Raw genomic sequence first — 23,027 nt, forward strand, 5'->3', positions numbered from 1 at the left:
AGAGGAGTGCTGGAGAGGGGTTCTGTCTCCATAATCTTTTGGTCTTTCCCAGTTGTCTCCTCTCTTAGATCAATATTGTATCAGGATCTAGCTTCGATTTTTCTAGATCGCTTTAGTTTAAGCGGTTCCATTTGATCAAGAACATGTGTCATCCCAGAGCTATAGTGGGCAGTGAGGTCATCTACTGTGAGAGGGAGAGTTTGCGCATGTAAATGGGCATTGATCTTGGATTCCAGCTCTGTTAGTGGGATTTGTTTGCTGTCCATAGTCCAGTGCTTAGGCTTGTTGGATGGGGTTGAGTCAGATATAGGGTGGACCATGAGATTAAACAGTATTAGATGGTGGTCTGACCAGTCGACGGGCATGCTGGATCGAAGGGAGGCCAGTTCGCTTTTGGTAATAATTGCTTCTAAAGTAGAGCCTTTGTTGTGGTTCTGTTTGTTGCAGAGTTGCTTGAAGTTGTTTATTTCCAGAAGGTTTATTAGGTGACGGACTGTGGCGTTTTCATTGTCATTTCAGGGCAGGTAGAAATCACCTAGGAGCAAATCATTGGTGTCACTAATGGAGAACCATGTTATTAGGTTGGTTAATTTTCTTTTGAAGAGCATACGATCGCCAGGTGGGTGATAGATGACGTGGAGTTTGGTAGGCGTGGTTCCTATCATTGTGTGTTCAACTCCGAGGTATTCGAAGGTCGATTAGCTGATGGTCTCAAAGGTGTGTAGCTGAATTTCTTCTCTGTAGATGATAGCTCGCCCACCACCAATTCGACCTGGTCTGTCATGTCCGAAGATGGAGTAGCTTGGTGGAGTGATCAAGTCTAGTGTAGGGGTTGAGTGATCATTAAGCCAGGTTTCCATAAGGAATGCAATGTTGATTCCTCCAGCAAGCAAAGTTCCAGCTAAGTCAGTGCGTGTCTGACTGGTGATCGCCAGCTAAGGGCCTGCAGGTTAAGGAGCTATGGATATTATTTGTGGAGTGTGGAGTCTGTATGGAGGTATACTGAGTGGGTGGTCTGGGTGATGTTTTCTGTCGGGTAGTCTAAGGTCTTGGCCGGCACGCCAGTGGTGGAAATCGGCTTCTTCTCCTCCCCACTGGCCACTTTCCTCGCAGCACCTTTCTTTGGGGCCATCTTGAAGCTGTCGGTTGGCAGTGGCACTTGGCTTCACAAGCTGCAGAGATGCCCATGTTGTGTGGTCAAGCGTCACGCCATGCACAGGCCTTCGGTCTGGCAGTGCTGTCGGTGATGTTGTCTCTTGTGCACCTAAAAGCAAATGAGCAAGAAGAGCATCAGTGGAACTTACCATTGCTGAAGTTGAATTAGTAATATAATTAAGTGTGGTTATTTAAGTTATAAATAATTAACAATACAACATATCCATTCATAAAACACAGCAACATTAACTTCTTTCATGCACACTCAGGAAGGATAAGAAAGAGCAACAACATTCAAATGTAACTGTTTGCTTTATGTGCATTAGGTTGGGATGTGGCACTCAGGGAGGTGTAGGTGACAAAAGAAAACGGACAATGGAATAATCCTTATCAAATGAATGCTGGTGTTGCGGCTGTGCGGCGCTTATAGCACATGGAGTTGATGTCGGATGTTAGGAAAAAAGGGAAAATAAAATTAAAATAGAATAAAAACAAGTAAAAAAAATGTAAACTTTTTTCAAATTGAAAAAATATTTAACAAGAAATTTACAAAATTACAAAATTTGAACAAAAACATTCTAAAAAATGAAAACATTTTAAATAAATTTGAAAAAATTAACAATTAGAAATAAAAACAAAATTCTAAAACAAATAAAATTTACATTTAAAAAACTTTGTGTAAAAATCAGAAAATAAAAAATTAAAAAATATAATTTTACTGATGTACTAGGGGAAGGGGACTACTACTTGCTACCATGACAATTTAATTTGGAACCTACTGGGATTTGGGAGGCAAGGAGTGGTGCAGATGAAAAATATTTTAAAAAGCATGTAATAAGATATATATAAACACTGTTCATACAGTACATTAGTATGAGCATTGAGCTACTAGCCCTCAAGCATAACACGCAAAATGGCTGCCAGCCACATGGTCAAACAGCAAGCAAGGAGGCATGGTCACAAACAAAACACATGCAGGCCAATGGCAAAAGTGCTTTGGCTGGGCTACACAAAATGGACACCGACCACATGGTCAAACAGCAAGCAAGGAGTCATGGCCACAAAAAAAGAACACATGCAGGCCTATGGCAAAAGCACACTAGCTCCCTACGCAAAATGGCCAACAGCCACATGGTCACACTAACAACTTCAAGCAGGAGGCCTGGAAAACAAAGAACACATGCAGGCCTATGGCAAAAGCACACTGGCTGGCTATACAAAATGGCCGCCAGCCACATGGTCACAACAACAACAACTAGCAAAAAAGGCATTGCCACAACAAAAAATACATGCAGCCCGATGGCAAAAGCACACTGGCTGACTACATAAAATGGCCGCCAGCCACATTGTATTGTGTTGTAATTGCATTGATATAGCACTTACTACCCCAGACAAGGCGTCAAAGCGCTTTTTCGGCGAGTAGCATGCTACTCCGGAACCCATAAAGGATTAGTGGTGAATTTCTTTAGTGAAAATATGAAAGTAATTTGAGAGGTGGATATGTTAGTCAGTTATTTGGATCGGGAAGGATTGTGGAGGGATAGAAGAGGGAAGGGTTTTTTGATTTTTGTTTGGAGCTCATAGCAGTAGGAGGAGGTTTGGGATGAGTAAAAGGGAGGTGGAGGGGGTTGAGTAAAAGGGAGGTGGATGGTGAAGAGTCAGATGGAGGGTTTAGAAAGGCTTGTTTTGGGGATCGGAATAGTAAAAAGAGGTATGAGATGATGCAAGGAGGGGTGGAGTAGGGAAGAGTCACGAAAGGTTTTTTCTAGGGATCATGGTGGTGGTATGGGGTTTGGGATGAATAAGAGAGTGGAGGAAATGGATATATTGATAGAGTTATATGGTAAGAAATAGGCTAGTGCATTGGAAAGAGTAGTAGAAAGAGTTTGAGATGAGTCAGAGTTGAGCTAGAGGATATATTGAGAGAGGTATAGGGTGAAAAATAGGGAAGTGCATTGGATATGCTGAATTAGAAGAAAAGTAATAGATAACTAAAAGTTATAAATATATAGATCCAAATGTAATAACAATATAGATCCATAAGTACATGGAAGGTATAGAGATGCATAAAGGAAGGTAGTATATGTAGATTAAAGATGCATTAAAAATACTCTGGCTTTCAAGTGTTGGTGTGCTTTAAATTAATTTTATTTATTTTTATAAATATATATATATATTTTTGCAGCTCATTAGTGAAGTAATTGCAGATAAATAGTTTTGATAAAAAAGATTTTCTTATTTATGCAGTCATATATACATGTTAAACACATAGAATAATGTAACTATCAGTAATATGTACATTTGTTAAGGAGAACTAATGAATATCTATATATATATATTTGTTTTTAAACATAAGTATTCTATACATTTATACCACCCAATACATGTATTAGGTACATATCTATAGTACAAATAAATACTTATATACAGAGAGATATGCTGTATATTTCTATGTTTACGTATGGTGGTTATGTAGGAAAGACCCAATTCTTGAGTAGTTTTCTGAAGATAAGGTGGTTATCCATGAAACTTATGTTGGGGGATAAAGAGTTCCATAGTTTGGCTGATTGAACAGAGAAGGATGTGCCACCCATGTTTTTTTCTTTTAGCTTGGGATTTTTAGGCGAGGTGCCACTCTAGAGCAGCGGTTCCTTTGTTGAATGTGTTTGGTGATTTTATTCCTGATGAAGAGCTGTCCTGTTCAATGTGTTAATTTGTGGTTGATACAAAGCAGCTTGAACATAGATCTTCTGGCAACTAGTAACCAAAGAAGGACTTACAAGGCAGGGGAAATGTGATCTCACAGTTTTTGTTTGTAAGAGTAGTCTGTCAGCCGAGTTCTAAATCCTTTGTAGTCTTTTCACGGTCATTAAAGGTGATCCGTAGTAGAAGCTATTTGGGTAATCGAGTCTGGAAAAACAAGGGGGATGGTAGCCTGGACCTTGTCTGGAAATCCTAAATGGGGGAAGATTTGTTGCCGAGTTTTTATAGTAGCAAAGCTTGATCTTGCTAGTTTGTCCACTTGGGCATTCATTGATAGCTTGGAGTCCATGGTCCTTCTGAGGTTTCTTACTTCCTTCGCTATTTTAGGCAGTGTCCCCAGATCGTCAGGCCAAATGGCGAGTGGGTCATAATGTTCCCAATTGCCACACATGATTATTTCCATTTTGGAAGCATTCAATTTGAGATGGCTCCACGTCATCCATTGATCCACAGCTCTGAGACAACGGAAAATTGGCGAGATTCCAATGTCTTTGGGGCATTGCAGTTGAATGAGTATTTGCGTGTCATCTGCATAGTTATAGCACATGAGGTGAAACTGATTGATCAATGCCAGTAATTACTTCATGTAAATGTTGAAAAACATGGGCGAGATAATAGAGCCTTGAGGGACCCCTGCTTTTGTGAAGTATGGTTTGGACGTGAAAGCTGGGGTATGGATGACATTAGTTCTGTTACAAAGGTAGGACGCAATCCAGTCTAGAGCAGACCCCTCTATGCCGGCTTCGTGGAGTCTTTGTATCAGAGTATCATGGTCAACTGCGGGAAGCAAGTTAAGAGCAACGTTAGACATGGTAATTAGCACATCAGGGTTAATTAGGTACCAGCAGGGATGATTCATGGGACTAGTAGTTTGTTAAATGGTTGCGTTATAAGATTGGCCCGTTTTTGTAGATAGGTGGAGTTACGGTATATAAGGTGAAGAACAACCGGAAGCTAAGTATTTACTTTGACATTAGTGAACATGGAGAGAAGGAGATTATGCCGAGATTTATTGAAGGTACGGGGGATGTTTTCTGATTACGTAGTGGCTGAAATGGTTGTATGATAAGGACGTTCGAACTAAGAGATGGAAAATCAAAGTTGGGTTGTGAATGAGGAATGAGGGTGTATACAGGAAAGGACTGAGGGGCGGGAAAGGTTGCTTCAGGCACATAATTTTTGGCGCGATTTTGCGCATTTAGAGGGAAAACGTCGATTATAAACATGAGTTAGGAACAACATGATGTATTATAACTATGGATGCATAGTGGTCTGAATATAAAAATTAATGTCAATATTTTAAATTTTTAGGGAACCCCTGAAGAAGGGCTATAAATAGCCCGAAATGCATTGGGTGAAATAACGAACTTCTGGATGCCTTATGTATTCATCATGCGCTAGATAAAGGCCCGGATCGGCATATCTGCGCACGAGAAGTTATTGAACACATAAGCGTCGCACATGTAACAGGATGAAAAGCGAAAAAATGTGAACAAAGATGAATTGGAGTACTTGGAATAAAAACGCATTGTTTAAACGTGGAGAAAGTTGAATTGGTGGTTATTAATCACATTCATGGCTGTGCATCCGGCGGTGGAGTGTAAATTTCGCTTCAGCTCTCATTGTGTTTACGTATTCGTGGCACTTGGGCAGGCCGCGCTCCGGTTTGCACGCTCAAACATAAAACTATGATAAATATTGGACAACGAACAAAACTGATGAAAAGTGGTGTGCACTTGGATAATTCGTTTTTTTCAACTGTGTCAAAGGCAGCTGAGAGGTCCAAGAGAAGTAACGCAGCAACCCCGTTGCAGTCAATTGTGTTCTTCTGATCATCCCAGATGACAGGAAGGGCAGATTCTATGCCTCTTACTGGACGGAATCCTGTTTGGAAGTCTGAAAATGTGGCATTCTCTTCAATTAATTGTGACATCGGGGCGAACGCTGCTCTATCAGTTTGCCCAGGAAGGGTCCATCTGAAATCGGTCTGTAGTTATCAGGAAGGCCAGACGGAATCTTCACGGAGGCAGAATGAAGCTGAATTCCCAATGCTCACCTCCCGGAGCTAGCTGCGTTGACTCAACTGCTCCAGGCAGGGGGAAAGGGGAAGTGGACAGAAAAGAGACACTCGTGCAAAACTGGCTCCCTCTTCGTCTTTCAGTAGTTGCCCAGGAAGACCTAATGCACAGAAGGGAACAAAATTCCATTCAACATTCTAACTGGTATTATTAGACAATGTGCTTTCCCCTGGACCTTTACCCTACCAGTTCCTCTGCAGGAGCTATGCCTCTCTTTATTTTTTCCCAGTTCGATGATCACTGGTTTTGTTCTACAGGAAGACCTAATACACACATAAAAGAACTGGTTAGGTCTTATTCATTTCTTCAATTCTTATACTCTTCTTACCCTTGTGCCCTCTTACCAATTCTCCCAGCCTTCCTAGCCACTCTGGTTGACAAACAGACTGGAACAGAAGTTTAGTCTAAGCTGCTTCCTAGATGAAGAATGCTGTTCACTGTGTCCTTCTTGCGTTACTTGGATTACGCGCAAAAAGGGACAGGGTAGGGTAGACAGAGGAAGGTAAGAGTAGGTAAGTCGCAAGGAGGGTTAGGGTAGAGGCAACAGATGAAGAACGGTTTTCATTGACTGAAGTTCAGGTTCGCTCAAGTCTCTCTGCTATCTGCTTACTTGTGTGGTAGTTCTGGTGCTCTCAAATCTCTCCGGTATCGGCTTACTTGTGTGGAGTTATCTTCAAATACTGCAGCCGGTCTCCTTCACTCGACGGTAAGCCTACCGGAGTAAGGAGACCCTGGAATTACCTCAAATATCTTCGGAGACGGCGGTGTCAAGTTACTCTCCCACTCTGGGCTCAATCTCTACTTGACCAAGGATTATATTGGCTCAGACTCATTCAGAATTACACTCTCTCTAATGTCTCTACTACGCCTAGAGACCTGCTATGACCAAAATACATGAAATTGCTGAGGGAAACTTCGAGTCGAGGAGCGAGAACTAAAGCTACCTCACTCGACTGTGACTAAATTGAAGTGCGCGGCAAAACGCGCTCCGTGAGCAAACGAAGTCTCCTCTCTCGCGAGACTTCGTAACTTCATTAGTTAGTAAGGAAAATTGAGCGGCCATCTTAGAACGGAGTCCATAGCCTTTAGACACTAGTCCAGTAATTGCAGAGGGAAGGTTTCACCAACACCCGATGCTGTCCCACTGTCTTAAGCCTTGTGATAATGACATTCAGATCCTTCCTGACAGTACCCCCTCTCAAAGACCGATCTCTCGGTCTTGGTTTCAAAGGATGCTGTGCATGAAATCGTTTTACCAGTCTAGGGGCATGTACATCATCTGCTGGTTCCCATGATCTCTCCTCAGGTCCAAACCCCTTCCAATCGACTAGATAGAATAAGTTTCCTTTTGTCTCCTTTGAATCTAAAACTCCTTTTACTTCGTACTCTAAATGTTTGTCTATCAACAAAGGAGGGGGTGGTTTCTCTAATCTAAGATTAGGAGCTGTCTTCTTTAGGAGTGACACGTGAAACACAGGATGGATGCCTAACTGGGTAGGTAATTTTAACTTAACTGTTACCGGACCCAGCACTTGCTCAATAATAAAGGGGCCTACGTAACGAGGCTGAAACTTCCTATTTCCCTTTAACCTAAGATGCCGTGAAGACAACCAAACCGACTCCCCCACCTGATACTGCTGGGCCTTCCTCCGGTGTTTGTCTGCCTGTTTCTTGTAACCTGCCTTAGCCTTGTGGAGATTGGACTCTGCAGATTTGCGGGCCTGATTTAAGTTAGTTAACAAATTGTTGACTGTTGGAACCCTAAAATCTCCCTGATTACTGAAAGGGTTAGGGTGCTGTCCAAAATTTAAGAAGAATGGAGAATAGCCAGTAGAGACACTCTTGGCGTTATTATGTGCGAATTCCGCCATCCAAAGCAAATCTGACCAGTCACCCCCTTGATCTAAAAGAAACAGATGTAAATACTGTTCTAGCTCTTGATTTACCCTCTCTGTCTGACCATCTGTCTCTGGGTGATAACTGGTGGAAAGCCTGACCTCCGCTCCCATTCCCTTCATGAATGACTTCCAAAAGTGTGACACAAATTGGGGGCCACGGTCTGAAATCACAATCTTGGGAACCCCATGAATCTTTACAATGTTCTCTCTGAATAGCCTGGCCAACTCTGGAGCTGAAGGGACCCCTTTGACAGGAATAAAATGGCTCATCTTGGTGAAGGTGTCTACAATTACCAATATTGTGTTATAACCCTTACTCAGTGGAAGATCTACAATCAAATCTAACGTGACTGTATGCCAAGGATGTGGTGGGGTGGGTAAGGGCCGTAACAATCCCTGTGGAGCTTGCCTACTAGCTTTTCCTCGGGCACAAACCTCACAAGTCTCCACAAATTTCTTAATCTGAGAAATCATATTGGGCCACCAAAAGTACCGTTGAACAAGATCTATAGTTTTCAAGGCACCCTTGTGGCCTGCTAACGGCTGATCATGACAGTCTTTCAGCACTTGTTCTTGCATTTCCTTGGTAGGTAAGTACAGAGCTCCATCTTGGTACGGCAAGGAATCCACTACCTCTCGACCTTCCTGTTGACTAGCCCACTCAGCCATTTCCGTCAAAGACATAATCTTCCTGATTCCTTCTTTGTAGTTGCTTCCAGACATTGCGCACACGATCTTTAATTCAGGAATAATTGGTTGCGGAGCCACAGAATGTTCAGTAACTTCAGTTTGGATCCGGGACAAGGCATCTGCCTTACCATTCTTAATTCCAGGGCGGTATGTAATCACAAAATCAAAATCAGCGAAATAAAGAGACCATCGCAATTGACGTGGAGTTAAGGTTCTTGTTGATTTAAGGAATTGAAGATTTTTATGATCGGTGAACACCGTAACTGTGTGCCGTGCCCCAAGCAAATGGTGTCTCCATTCCACAAAGGCGTCCTTAACCGCCAGCAGTTCCTTTTCGGCGATGGTGTAATTCAATTCCGCTGCATTCAACTTCCGTGAATGGTAAGCCACAGGATGTAACTGCCCGGTGGACTTGTGCCGCTGGGACAAGATTCCCCCAATCGCTTGATCCGAAGCATCTGCTTCTACAAAGAAAGGCTCTGTAGGGTCTGCATGAAGCAAGATGGGTGCCGAAGTGAAACTCTTCTTTAGAAACTCAAATGCTTGTTCTGCTTCTGCCGACCAATGAAACTTAACTCCCTTCTTGAGCAGTCTGGTAATTGGGATGATCTTCTGCGAGAATCCCTGGATGAATCGCCGATAAAAATTGGCGAATCCTAAGAATCTCTGAATCTCCTTAACATCCTTAGGTGATGGCCAATCTACCACTGCTTGTACCTTCTTTGCCTCCATTGTGATCCCTCCTGGAGATAACACAAATCCCAGAAATTCCACTGTATGCACACTGAAGGCACATTTCTCCAATTTTACGTAGAGTTGGTGTTTTCGTAATCTTTCCAAAACTAACTTGACATGATCAGGGTGATCTCTGGGATCTGTGGAATATATCAAGATGTCATCCAAATAAATCACGGCTATCCGATCCACCAAATCTCCCATGATGTCATTGATGAAGTGCTGGAAGGCTGCCGGAGCATTACACAGGCCAAAGGGCATGACCTGATATTCAAATAGCCCGTATTTAGTTCTAAAAGCAGTCTTCCACTCGTGGCCTTCCTTCATTCGAATGAGATGGTACGCCCCTCGGAAGTCCAGTTTAGTAAATACTTGGGCGTCCTTAATCTGATCTAGAAGGACCGAAATCAGAGGCAGGGGGTAACGGTTCTTTACTGTCACCCGGTTGATGGCACGATAATCGATACAAGTCCTCAGTGATCCTTCCTTCTTAGGAATGAAAAAAAGCGGCGACGACACTGGGGACTGTGACGGCCGGATAAATCCGTTCGCCAAGTAACGATCTAGGTATTCCTTCAAATAACTGTTCTCCGCTTCTGTTAGAGCGTAGACCCTACTGCAAGGTAGCGCTGCCCCAGGTTCGAGATCGATGGTACAATCGTAAGAACGATGTGGAGGGAGTTTCTCAGCCTCTTGTTCACTGAAGACATCTTCAAATTCTTTATACTCTGTGGGAATTTCTAAGGTGTTTATGACCCCAATGGATTCTCCACTGAATGACAACAAGGTGGCCACGGATGGTTCATGGGTGTCACAAACCAAAGAGAAGCAGTGTTCCGCACAAAAGGAGGAGTCCATTTTGATGGTTCGATCCTCCCAATTGATGGTTGGATTATGCAGGGTTAGCCAGGGGAGTCCCAAAATTAACTGAAACTGAGGGGCGTCGATCAAGTTGAACTGAAGGACCTCATGATGACCATTAGACTGAATTGATTCCAAAATTTCAGTGTGATGGGTGATCGGACCCGAAGAGAGGTTGGTACCATCTACCGCCCGGACTGATTCCTTCTGCTCCTTGCGCACCGCCTGGATTCCCATCTTCTTGGCAAAATTTATGTCGCAAAAATTGCCAGTGGCACCTGAATCGATCATTATCGCCACTCCTTCAATCTCTTGGCTTCGAAATTTCACTTTCATCTGTAGGGTTACATGTGGTGTCCGAGTCTGAAGGGTATTCGATATTTGATGCAACTTTGGAGTCTGATCTTCCAACTTCGCCATCTGAGCGACTCCGCCTACAGATGGTTTTGAGAGTTTCCCGAACTCGAAAACTTCGGCCTCTTCGGACACTCTCTTACGAAGTGTCCCGATCCCCCACAGTACATACATAACTTCTTCAGCCTCCTTTGCTCCTTCTCCTCCTTGCTTAGTGGTCCCCGGACAGATCCAATCTGCATAGGTTCATTTTCAACAGTTCCACCTGAAGACTTGCCTGCTTCTGTCTTTATCCGATCAAAGCGTGGAAAATTCCAGCGAAGATCCTTTGTCTTCTTTTCACCTCTTCTCTCGGAGCTTCGGAAATCGATCTTCAAAACCAAATCCACCAACTCAGAGAATTCCATAGGTCGTTTTGGAATCTGCGCCAGGGTATCTTTGATGTCATCACGTAATCCTCAATAAAATAAGGCAGATCTCTTCTCTTCCGGCCAATTTGTTTCTACCAACAGTTTATTGAACTGAGTAAGGTAAGAGATTAGATCCCGGTTACCTTGGCGCAATTCTAAGAGCTCATTGTCTGTAGCCTGAGAAACTCTGCGTCTGTCGAAAATCCTAAGGAATTCTGCCTTGAACTGTTCCAAATTATACAAAAAGGGATCATTACGGGTAACTAAAGGCATGGCCCAATTAGCAGCATCCCCACCCAAGTAAGACAAGATGAAGGCCACCCGTGATTGAGCATCTGGGAACAAATTTGCTCGACACATAAAATGCAAAGAACATTGGGTGAGAAAGAGCTGAGCTTTTTGTGGATCACCACAATATCTTTCGGGAGGGGCAAGTGGAATGATGGGGGAAACAGAGTGAACAACCTGAGCTACTGTGTGCGGGTCTTGCTTGGACTGGGTTTCCCTAGGAAAGGTTTGAGCGGGTGTAGCCCCCGAGGATATCTCACTAACCTTCTGAGCTAATAATATTGCCTCCTGTCTGGAGGCCATTACTTCTTGCCTTAAATTCTTATTTTCTTCACTTAAGGTCCCTATTTCTCTTTGAATACCCTCCAACATCTCTCCTAAAGCCTTTAAACTGAAACCCTCTGCCATTCTGCCCAGGTGAAGGAACTACGTGGGCACTTCAATCTATCAGGAAGGCCAGACGGAATCTTCACGGAGGCAGAATGAAGCTGAATTCCCAATGCCCACCTCCCGGAGCTAGCTGTGTTGACTCAACTGCTCCAGGCAGGGGGAAAGGGGAAGTGGACAGAAAAGAGGCACTCGTGCAAAACTGGCTCCCTCTTCGTCTTTCAGTAGTTGCCCAGGAAGACCTAATGCACAGAAGGGAACAAAATTCCATTCAACATTCTAACTGGTATTATTAGACAATGTGCTTTCCCCTGGACCTTTACCCTACCAGTTCCTCTGCAGGAGCTATGCCTCTCTTTATTTTTTCCCAGTTCGATGATCACTGGTTTTGTTCTACAGGAAGACCTAATACACACATAAAAGAACTGGTTAGGTCTTATTCATTTCTTCAATTCTTATACTCTTCTTACCCTTGTGCCCTCTTACCAATTCTCCCAGCCTTCCTAGCCACTCTGGTTGACAAACAGACTGGAACAGAAGTTTAGTCTAAGCTGCTTCCTAGGTGAAGAATGCTGTTCACTGTGTCCTTCTTGCGTTACTTGGATTACGCGCAAAAAGGGACAGGGTAGGGTAGACAGAGGAAGGTAAGAGTAGGTAAGTCGCAAGGAGGGTTAGGGTAGAGGCAACAGATGAAGAACGGTTTTCATTGACTGAAGTTCAGGTTCGCTCAAGTCTCTCTGCTATCTGCTTACTTGTGTGGTAGTTCTGGTGCTCTCAAATCTCTCCGGTATCGGCTTACTTGTGTGGAGTTATCTTCAAATACTGCAGCCGGTCTCCTTCACTCGACGGTAAGCCTACCGGAGTAAGGAGACCCTGGAATTACCTCAAATATCTTCGGAGACGGCGGTGTCAAGTTACTCTCCCACTCTGGGCTCAATCTCTACTTGACCAAGGATTATATTGGCTCAGACTCATTCAGAATTACACTCTCTCTAATGTCTCTACTACGCCTAGAGACCTGCTATGACCAAAATACATGAAATTGCTGAGGGAAACTTCGAGTCGAGGAGCGAGAACTAAAGCTACCTCACTCGACTGTGACTAAATTGAAGTGCGCGGCAAAACGCGCTCCGTGAGCAAGCGAAGTCTCCTCTCTCGCGAGACTTCGTAACTTCATTAGTTAGTAAGGAAAATTGAGCGGCCATCTTAGAACGGAGTCCATAGCCTTTAGACACTAGTCCAGTAATTGCAGAGGGAAGGTTTCACCAACACCCGATGCTGTCCCACTGTCTTAAGCCTTGTGATAATGACATTCAGATCCTTCCTGACAGTAGTTGTCAGGGTTCAGCTGGTCCAAGTTTGTTTTCTTCCGTAATGGGTGGATGCATGACCTTTTTAGTTCTTCTGGAAATATTGAAGTATGTAAGGAGGTGTTGATGATTCTCCTTACTGGAGTGGCAGCAGAGGCTGTTAGAAGAATTGTCTTGAAGGTTTGTGGTGGACACAGGTCAGAAGGGCTGCTGGCAGGCCTGCTTGCTTTGACCAGGTCCATAAATTAATTGTCTGAAATGTGTTGGAAGGAACGGAAAGGCTGGGTTAGAGTATTCTTGGATTGTAGCTTTGTAAAAGCGTTAGTGCTGATGCTTTGTCTCTGTTATAATAATGAGTCCAACATATCTGCTTTGTCCGTGTAATGATTTTCCAGTTAGTCTGTAAACTCTTGACTAATGGAATGAGCTGCTTCTAGGCAATTTGGTTTATGAAATTCATTGAGAATTGTATATGATTCTTTATTTGCACATGCTCACAAAAACAACAACCAGCAAGAAGGCATGGCCATAACAAAGAATAAATGCAGGCCTATGACAAAAGCACACTGGCTGCCTACGCAAAATGGTCACCAGCCACATGGTCACACCAACAAGCAGGAGGCCTTGAGAGCAAAGAAACACATGCAGGCCTATGGCAAAAGCACACTGACTGCCTAAACAAAATGGCCATGACCACATGGTCAAACAGCAAGGAAGAAGGCATGGCCACTACAAAGAACACATGCACTATGGCAAAAGCACACTGGCTGGTTACACTAAATGGCCGCCAGCCAAATGGTCACAACAACATGCAAGAGGCCTGGAGAACAAATAACACATGCAGGCCTATAGACACTGACTATACAAAATGGCCCCTGGTTACATGGCATGGGGAACAAAGACAACGGTGACCTATTGCAAATACACTCAAAAACTGGCCAAACAAATGAGGCATGGTGCCAGAGAGAACACAACATTAATTCACCAATGCCAAAAAAGAAAATTAACAGGGCTATAATGTTTTACAACAACACACACCCTCCAAAGGCATTACCCCACCTATACACTGTTTGCAGGAAGAAAACAAATGTGAAATACCACAAAAAAACACATTTTGTATTTTTATCCAAAGCCATTCATGGCCTAAATGGTGTTTCAATTCAACAGACACCACAGAAACAGTTGTTTCATGCAACCATGATTAGTATTGGGCCTACTGGCTGGAAGGCCCATTGGCAGACTAGGCAACACACAAATTAAAAGACTATTGCAAATTTATTAAAAGACATGGAGAAAATGCACTAAATTGTGCAACATGTTTCCTTCAAAAACAAGAAAAAATACATGCAAAAAACAAATTGGTCCCTATTGAAACTGCAGGCCACCCCCACCACAATACATTTTAAAAATTGGATAAAAATAGAAATAAATCTCATCTCAGTTTATGAAAAAACAGTTTGCTGATATTTAGGAAGCAACAACTTAAGTCTTAGTTGTTCTCGGTACTCCACCAATCAGTGTGAGGACACCTTTATGTAATACTTAAAAAGTACAGTAAATAAATAAATATCCCCCCCATCGCCTCATTCTGTGTGCTGCTTTCAGCAACCGGCAACATGCTAGATTCAGTCAGTGAAAGGAGTCTGCCGTCGCTGCCAAGTGCTTGTTTCCCAATGCCACACCAGAGCCATTTACAGAACACTTTAAGTCCCTCAAGTTACTATTTTATGAGCGCTTGCTCTTTAGTTAGTCATACGTTGAGCTTTTTCACACTGCCCAACAGGGGATTTATGTTCTAATTGCTTATTCAGGATCTACAGAGTCGACTATTTTTGAATTATGACATTTATTCCTGAGGATGGTTTCACGTTTGTTGCCATTTGAGACCAAAACGTCAATAATGTCTTCACGGTGGTCTTCTCAATAGATCTCCACAGTGCCCCTTTCATGAGAAACAAATAGATGTTTTATGGACACTGGGTGGATAAGTGGATGCTTCACTAACTTATGACACCCGCACATTGAGGCTGATTTCAGTGCGTGTGATTGTAATGATCCTTGGTACTTGTACATCACCAATATTGTAAACTTAGTTTTGAAAAGAAACTCATTTAAATAAGTTCTACACATTGTATGCCTTTTTAGGTCAAAAGCCACCAAGTAACACGTCTTTCTGGTTTGCTAACAACATCTTGGGAACATTCAAAAAGCTTCCCTGGGAATGCATTGCGCCCATAGTGTTCCATTGGCTTTATGCTTTGCAAATCATATATTGCTTTCTATTTGCTAACTTTATTTGTTTCAGATTGTACAGCTTGAGTTTTGACCCTTCCGTTGCCCAAATTCTATTTACTGTATTCTTCCACCTGTACTGAATTTCTGTAAACAGACCTTTAAATTATTTTCTTATCTTGTCACATTTGCTCTGCATTCGAAGACAGAGGTCAGATGTCAGGCTTTGTCTTCCAGGGAGCTTGGTGTTTACTTTTCTTTCTCTCACTTCAAAGTAAGAGGATTTCTGTGACAACCATGCTAGCTACTCCGGTTGTGCTGTATGTGGTTATTTTTTTTCTAGGACAAAACAAATCATAAATGTCTGTAAATGGACTGTGCAGATATTTCAGAATATGGAAAGCCCAAATGAAACACATTTTTGGTAATTCTAAAGTGTGGTAGGAACAAATATTTCAAAACAATCAAAACAAATCAATACACATGGTGATGACATTTCCACACATTATCGTTTGTGCGTTGAATAAGTTTATCAGTAAAACTGTACGTCTGTGCAAATGTAATGGTCATTTCAATTGAAGATGTGTTGTCCATTTGGGCAGTGCACCACCACACTACGTATACTCCACTTTACCCCACTCTACTCTACTCTGAACCACTCCACTCCACGCCACTTCACTCGACGCCTCTCTGCTCTACATCACTCTACTCTATGCCAGTGCACTCTTACCCACACTACTCTACTATGCACCACTGATCTCTTCGCCACTGCACTTTATGGCCCCATCAGAAGCGACACAACTCAATGGAGCTCGATGCAGGACCTCGCATCTCAGCCCAAGTACAATCAGGTGCATTGTCCAGTGGACTCAACTTGGTCCTGTACTCAGCCTGCTCTCCATCAATGTTGGCGTGAAATTATGACTTTTTCAGAGACCAGTGCAGCCAGATAACCCCACTTGGGGCTTTGTGCTTTTAGGTGCTATACTTGCCTAAATCTTTGAAATTGGATATCTCCATTTCTATGGATTTGATTTTTGTCACTGGTATAATTTTAGCTATTAAACAAACTTTGCTCTATCTTTCTAAATAGGTGTGGGATTTTTCTTGTATCATGTTTCCACTTTATTGCTTTTTAACTGCTGCATAAATCTTTTACACATTGTCTCTAAATTAAGCTGACTGCTTTTCAGTCAAGCTATCAGAGAGTTAAGCACAGATTAATTTAGTGACTTTTGTGGTTCACCCAGACAAGAATTGTGGTTGTTGCTTGAGAAGGGTTAACACCCCCCCCCCAATGAATAACCTAATTTCTCACAGCATATAAACTGTATTTGATACTGTAGTGTCAAAGGGGATACCACAACCCTCATTCTGCATATTCTTTGGGATTCAGAGGAGTCATTGCTGCCTCTTTAGGCAAGACTGTTTGCTTCTGGGAAGCATTTCACACCTATTAAAGATTAATTACAGGTTCGGAAAAGTTGGAGAGATAATGCAAATTAGCCTTCAGTAACTCCTGCCAAGGAAAGCGTAACTTTCTAAACGTTACTTTTCCTTAATATTTGTTAAAAATCTGACTTTACCATTGGTTTTAATGACTATTAAAATAGTGGTATATTATTGTTTTATCTGGTTCCATTCCAGAGATACAGCATTAATATTTAATCTGTACCCTGGTTTTCCACATAGGACAGCTACGTCTGCCACATTGAAAATAGCTTTTGGGTGCTAGTCACTGTAAGGACAAGTTAACATTAAATGTTTACATGTCCTGCTTATAAATGCTATGTTCCCTGCCTTGCAGGCTGCAAGACTTACATAGGGATGACTTATTAATATTTAAAAGGGAGGTTTGACCTGCCAAAAGGGTTTATTTTGATCAGTCGCATTACAGTTTTTACATTGCTACAGTCAGGATACAATGGGGAGTGTGACGCCATGTTTTCACTGCCACTGTAGTAGATGGCACAATATGTGCTGTAGTTCACTAATGACATGCAACGCACAGTCCCTGGGTTCACCTTGTACTAAATGCTAGAGACCTATAGGTAAGTTAAATATGCCAATTACGGTTACTCCAAGTTAAGCAAGTTCAAAGGTGGAAGCCCAGGAACTTTACTACTTGTTAGCAGGGGTAAAGTGTGCAGATTTCTACAGATAGCAGCAGCAGGACAAAAATCTGGGGGCACACAGCGCAAATGATTGTCACTGCCTACAGATGGCCATTGTGTTCTCTCATTATTTGAAGATCTACCTGGTAGTAAGTGGCTGGTTAAATCTGCTCCGTTCTACCTGGTAGTAAGTGGCTGGTTAAATCTGCTCTGTTCTACTTGGTAGTAAGTGTCTGGTTAAATCCGCTCCGTTCTACCTGGTAGTAAGTGTCTGGTTAAATCTGCTCCGTTCTACCTGGTAGTAAGTGTCTGGTTGAATCCGCTCCGTTCTACCTGGTAGTAAGTGTCTGGTTAAATCTGCTCCGTTCTCCCTGGTAATAAGTGTCTGTTTAAATCTGCTCTGTTCTACCTGGTAGTAAGTGGCTGGTTAAATCTGCTCCGTTCTACCTGGTAGTAAGTGTCTGGTTAAATCTGCTCCGTTCTACCTGGTAATAAGTGTCTGTTTAAATCTGCTTTGTTCTACCTGGTAGTAAGTGTCTGTTTACATCTGCTCCGTTCTACCTGATAGTAAGTGTCTGTTTAAATCTGCTCCATTCTACCTGGTAGTAAGTGTCTGGTTAAATCTGCTCCGTTCTACCTGGTAGTAAGTGTCTGTTTACATCTGCTCCGTTCTACCTGGTAGTAAGTGTCTGTTTACATCTGCTCCGTTGTAGTAAGTGTCTGGTTAAATCTGCTCCGTTCTACCTGGTAGTAAGTGTCTGGTTAAATCTGGTCCGTTCTACCTGGTAGTAAGTGTCTGTTTACATCTGCTCCGTTCTACCTGGTAGTAAGTGTCTGTTTACATCTGCTCCGTTGGAGTAAGTGTCTGGTTAAATCTGCTCCGTTCTACCTGGTAGTAAGTGTCTGTTTCCATCTGCTCTGTTGTAGTAAGTGTCTGGTTAAATCTGCTCCGTTCTACCTGGTAGTAAGTGTCTGTTGACATCTGCTCCGTTCTACCTGGTAGTAAGTGTCTGTTTACATCTGCTCCGTTGTAGTAAGTGTCTGGTTAAATCTGCTCCGTTCTACCTGGTAGTAAGTGTCTGGTTAAATCTGGTCCGTTCTACCTGGTAGTAAGTGTCTGTTTACATCTGCTCCGTTCTACCTGGTAGTAAGTGTCTGTTTACATCTGCTCCGTTGTAGTAAGTGTCTGGTTAAATCTGCTCCGTTCTACCTGGTAGTAAGTGTCTTTTTACATCTGCTCTGTTGTAGTAAGTGTCTGGTTAAATCTGCTCCGTTCTACCTGGTAGTAAGTGTCTGTTTACATCTGCTCCATTCTACCTGGTAGTAAGTGTCTGTTTACATCTGCTCCGTTGTAGTAAGTGTCTGGTTAAATCTGCTCCATTCTACCTGGTAGTAAGTGTCTGTTTACATCTGCTCCGTTGTAGTAAGTGTCTGGTTAAATCTGCTCCGTTCTACCTGCTAGTAAGTGTCTGTTTACATCTGCTCCGTTCTACCTGGTAGTAAGTGTCTGTTTACATCTGCTCCGTTGTAGTAAGTGTCTGGTTAAATCTGCTCCGTTCTACCTGGTAGTAAGTGTCTGTTTACATCTGCTCCGTTGTAGTAAGTGTCTGGTTAAATCTGCTCCGTTCTACCTGCTAGTAAGTGTCTGTTTACATCTGCTCCGTTCTACCTGGTAGTAAGTGTCTGTTTACATCTGCTCCGTTGTAGTAAGTGTCTGGTTAAATCTGCTCCGTTCTACCTGGTAGTAATTGTCTGGTTAAATCTGCTCTGTTCTACCTGGTCGTAAGTGTCTGTTTACATCTGCTCCGTTCTACCTGGTAGTAAGTGTCTGTTTACATCTGCTCCGTTGTAGTAAGTGTCTGGTTAAATCTGCTCCGTTCTACCTGGTAGTAAGTGTCTGTTTACATCTGCTCCGTTGTAGTAAGTGTCTGGTGAAATCTGCTCCGTTCTACCTGGTAGTAAGTGTCTGTTTACATCTGCTCCGTTGTAGTAAGCGTCTGGTTAAATCTGCTCCGTTCTACCTGGTAGTAAGTGTCTGGTTAAATCTGCTCCGTTCTACCTGGTAGTAAGTGTCTGGTTAAATCTGCTCCGTTCTACCTGGTAGTAAGTGTCTGTTTACATCTGCTCCGTTGTAGTAAGTGTCTGGTTAAATCTGCTCCGTTCTACCTGGTAGTAAGTGTCTGTTTACATCTGCTCCGTTGTAGTAAGCGTCTGGTTAAATCTGCTCCGTTCTACCTGGTAGTAAGTGTCTGGTTAAATCTGCTCCATTCTACCTGGTAGTAAGTGTCTGGTTAAATCTGCTCCGTTCTACCTGGTAGTAAGTGTCTGGTTAAATCTGCTCCGTTCTACCTGGTAGTAAGTGTCTGTTTACATCTGCTCCGTTCTACCTGGTAGTAAGTGTCTGGTTAAATCTGCTCCGTTCTACCTGGTAGTAAGTGTCTGGTTAAATCTGCTCCGTTCTACCTGGTAGTAAGTGTCTGGTTAAATCTGCTCCATTCTACCTGGTAGTAATTGTCTGTTTACATCTGCTCTGTTCTACCTGGTAGTAAGTGTCTGGTTAAATCTGCTCCGTTCTACCTGGTAGTAAGTGTCTGGTTAAATCTGCTCCGTTCTACCTGGTAGTAAGTGTCTGGTTAAATCTGCTCCGTTCTACCTGGTAGTAAGTGTCTGTTTACATCTGCTCCGTTGTAGTAAGCGTCTGGTTAAATCTGCTCCGTTCTACCTGGTAGTAAGTGTCTGGTTAAATCTGCTCCGTTCTACCTGGTAGTAAGTGTCTGTTTACATCTGCTCCGTTCTACCTGGTAGTAAGTGTCTGGTTAAATCTGCTCCGTTCTACCTGGTAGTAAGTGTCTGGTTAAATCTGCTCCATTCTACCTGGTAGTAATTGTCTGTTTACATCTGCTCTGTTCTACCTGGTAGTAAGTGTCTGGTTAAATCTGTTCTCTGCAGAATAAGCCATCATGTCAGCTGTTTAGTCATCAGCCGGGTAAATAGTTATATCCACCCTTCTGCTGAGCAGATTGTGCTGCCAGGTGAACAGTGACGTTTCTTAGCTCTTCGCGTGGCTGCTGGTGAAACCGTACATGAGGGCATATTTACAAGCTGGTGATAAAATATTATCGTCGCTTTTGCAGCCGTTTTCGGCTGAAAAGTGGTGATAATTTTATCGCCTAATTAGCAAGGCCACGCTAACGTGTGAAACCTTGCTTTAGTGTCAGGATTCCTAACGCCCAGCTTTGCATCTCTAATGAGATGCAAAGTGGGCGTTCCTGACCTAACATGACAGGAGAAATGTCGCTAAGCGACATCTCTCCTATCATCAAGCCTCACGCTATGAAGCATAGCGTCAGAAAAAGTAGCGATAACCCCTGCTATCGCTACTTTCCTTACGCCTGTACAGTAGGTGACACTTTTATTTATCTGGCAGCAGGGTAAATAGGGAAGCTTCCTGCTATTTGCACAGCTGCAGGCCAAACAGTGATAACTCTCGTCTATTTACTTAGCCAGCGGCCTGGAAAAAAGTGTCGGGCATATCAACAACAACCGGCGATGATTATCTCTAAGCGCACTTAGCGCTAGGATAATTATCGCCGGCTAGCATGAATTTTTATCGCTGAGATAGCGTGCTATTAGCAACGCTTATCTCAATAGCGATAAAAATCCTCACGCTAACAGGCTAACATGAGATTATCACTGGAAACCCATCGATAATCTCACGTTACCTTGTTGATAGGGACAGGCAAACTTAGCCATGATATCCTCCTTCCATAGGATATCATGGCTAAGTCAGAAAAATACCAGACGTAAAAAAGCAGCGTTAACCGCGGTTAGCGCCGCTTTTTTTGTCTCTAACAGGGTTAGCGATATTCTTGATAATAGGAGAAATGTCGCTTAGCGACATTTCTCCTATTATTTTACTCTGGAACGCCCCCTTTGCATCTCATTAGAGATGCAAGGGGAAGCGTAGAGCAAAAGGGTGCTAACATGCGAATTTGCGCGTTAGCACCCTGTTGTTGATAGGGCGCTAGTTTTATCTCTGCTTTTTTGGCTTTTAAGCAGAGATAAAGCCCTTGTTGATATGCCCCGTCGTTTCTCTGCTGTTTCTGCTGTTTGTACAATTTGCCTGGTAAATAGGAGAGAACATTCACTATGCACCTTTCGTCGGCTAAGCAGCCTCTACATTTCAGGATAGCAACATTTTTGATAATTTCACATTTTGCAAATATTGTAGGAACTGTCCCGAAGCAATCCAGAGAATGTTCAGCTGTGGAGTCACTATTATACAGTGATGGGGTAATGTGTATCTGTGGAGTATAGAGATGAGGCCAATATCTGAGTTTCCAAAAAAGTAATACAGCATAGACGGCTGCATGAAGGCTGGTTCCCGGAAGCCCTGGAGACCCCGCGTAGGAGCCATTAGTAATTCGATAGTAATTGCGCTGTTATCCAATCAATAAGAGGCAGATGAGGAGCTGTTCAGGCCACTGCAGCACATTAGTGAAAACTCTCCTTCAACAACCAAAAGGACACATTTTCATCGGTTGTGCTTTTATTACACGTGGCAAATTGTAGGCGCTATCCCTCTCCTGTCCCGGACACCCTTCAAGCTCAGCGGCTCGCACTCTGTAACAGCGCTAGCGCTCGGACCCGTGGGCACAATCTGGTGTCTCATGTTTAACCCCTCGCCCCCTGCACGCGCACTGTCTGCTACTTGAAGGCAGTGAGCCCCAACAGACGCTTGACCCCCGGACCAGGGACACTGGTGAGGGGTGACCCCCTGGCATTGAGGACAATTCCGGACAGGGCTGAGAACCATTCAGGACCAAGGGTCAACATACACGTCCAAAGGTCCGTTTTATGGGCACACGCAAGGAGCGGCCGCCCTGCTCCGCCAGGGCATGAGTTTACTGTTTATTCACTGTGGTCTTCATGTGATTGCCTCTGGGCATGCTACATTCAGGTGGCACGTTACGTCCTTGCTCAATAGTCAATGAATGCCCTTGAGCCCGGTGTGAAGGCCACCACCCCATCTCAAATGGACCCAATCTTTCTTGGAGAGAAAGCGACAGCGCCATGTTGATGAGGCTTCTAAACATTTTACAAACAATTGCAAACAGTTTGGGAAACAGTAAAAAAGTGATCTTCTGCTCGTATAAATGAGTTACACAAAACCATCTGGCTCAGCTCAACCTCCAGTGGACTCTAATCCTAAATGAGGCAGAGCAGATGATGCGGACAACAGTCTCACACCTAATGTCAGGGTGTGAGGTACTCACAACCTGTTTGTAGTCTCACAGCAGTAAAGTGTGTTTACGAGACTCAATGGAAGAACAAGGTGGGTCAATCCCTAATATCAAACACGTGTGTCCGCCATGAGTATCGGCAGCAGTGGCCGGCACAGGTGGGGGGGGGGGGGAGGGAGGTGGGGGGTCAGGGCCCAGCAGGGGGGGAAGCAGACAAGACAGAATAGGTATTATTTATTTATTTTGTGATACCTATTGCGTCGTCTGTCAACTCCCCGATCCTCCTGCCCCGCCCACCCCATGTAACTCTGCCGCCGCTGCAGACTGTTGGAAACTGTTGTGTCCCTGGGACCTTTTCTCAGCAGAGAGGACAGAGGCATAGGGGGCGCTGTGAAGGGGTTGAACAAGCAGCGCCCGCCCACCTCGCCACCCTCTGCTGGTGCAACGGCCGCTAGACCGGCACCTTGGAAGGCTGTAATAGGCAATTTCCCGCTCTCTCCATGTCTTAA

At 43.5% G+C, this 23,027-nt stretch overlaps 1 protein-coding gene across 3 annotated transcripts in view; it reads left to right on the plus strand.

The window, feature by feature from the left end:
• Positions 1 to 23,027, plus strand: part of LOC146822534 (N-acetylneuraminylgalactosylglucosyl-glucoside beta-1,4-N- acetylgalactosaminyltransferase 2-like) — an 865,225-nt gene that overhangs the window by 43,378 nt on the left and 798,820 nt on the right. The gene's annotated exons all lie outside the window — the stretch shown is intronic.

This window comes from Triturus cristatus, chromosome 6 (assembly GCF_964204655.1).
Source record: "Triturus cristatus chromosome 6, aTriCri1.1, whole genome shotgun sequence".
Classification (NCBI taxonomy): domain Eukaryota; kingdom Metazoa; phylum Chordata; class Amphibia; order Caudata; family Salamandridae; genus Triturus; species Triturus cristatus.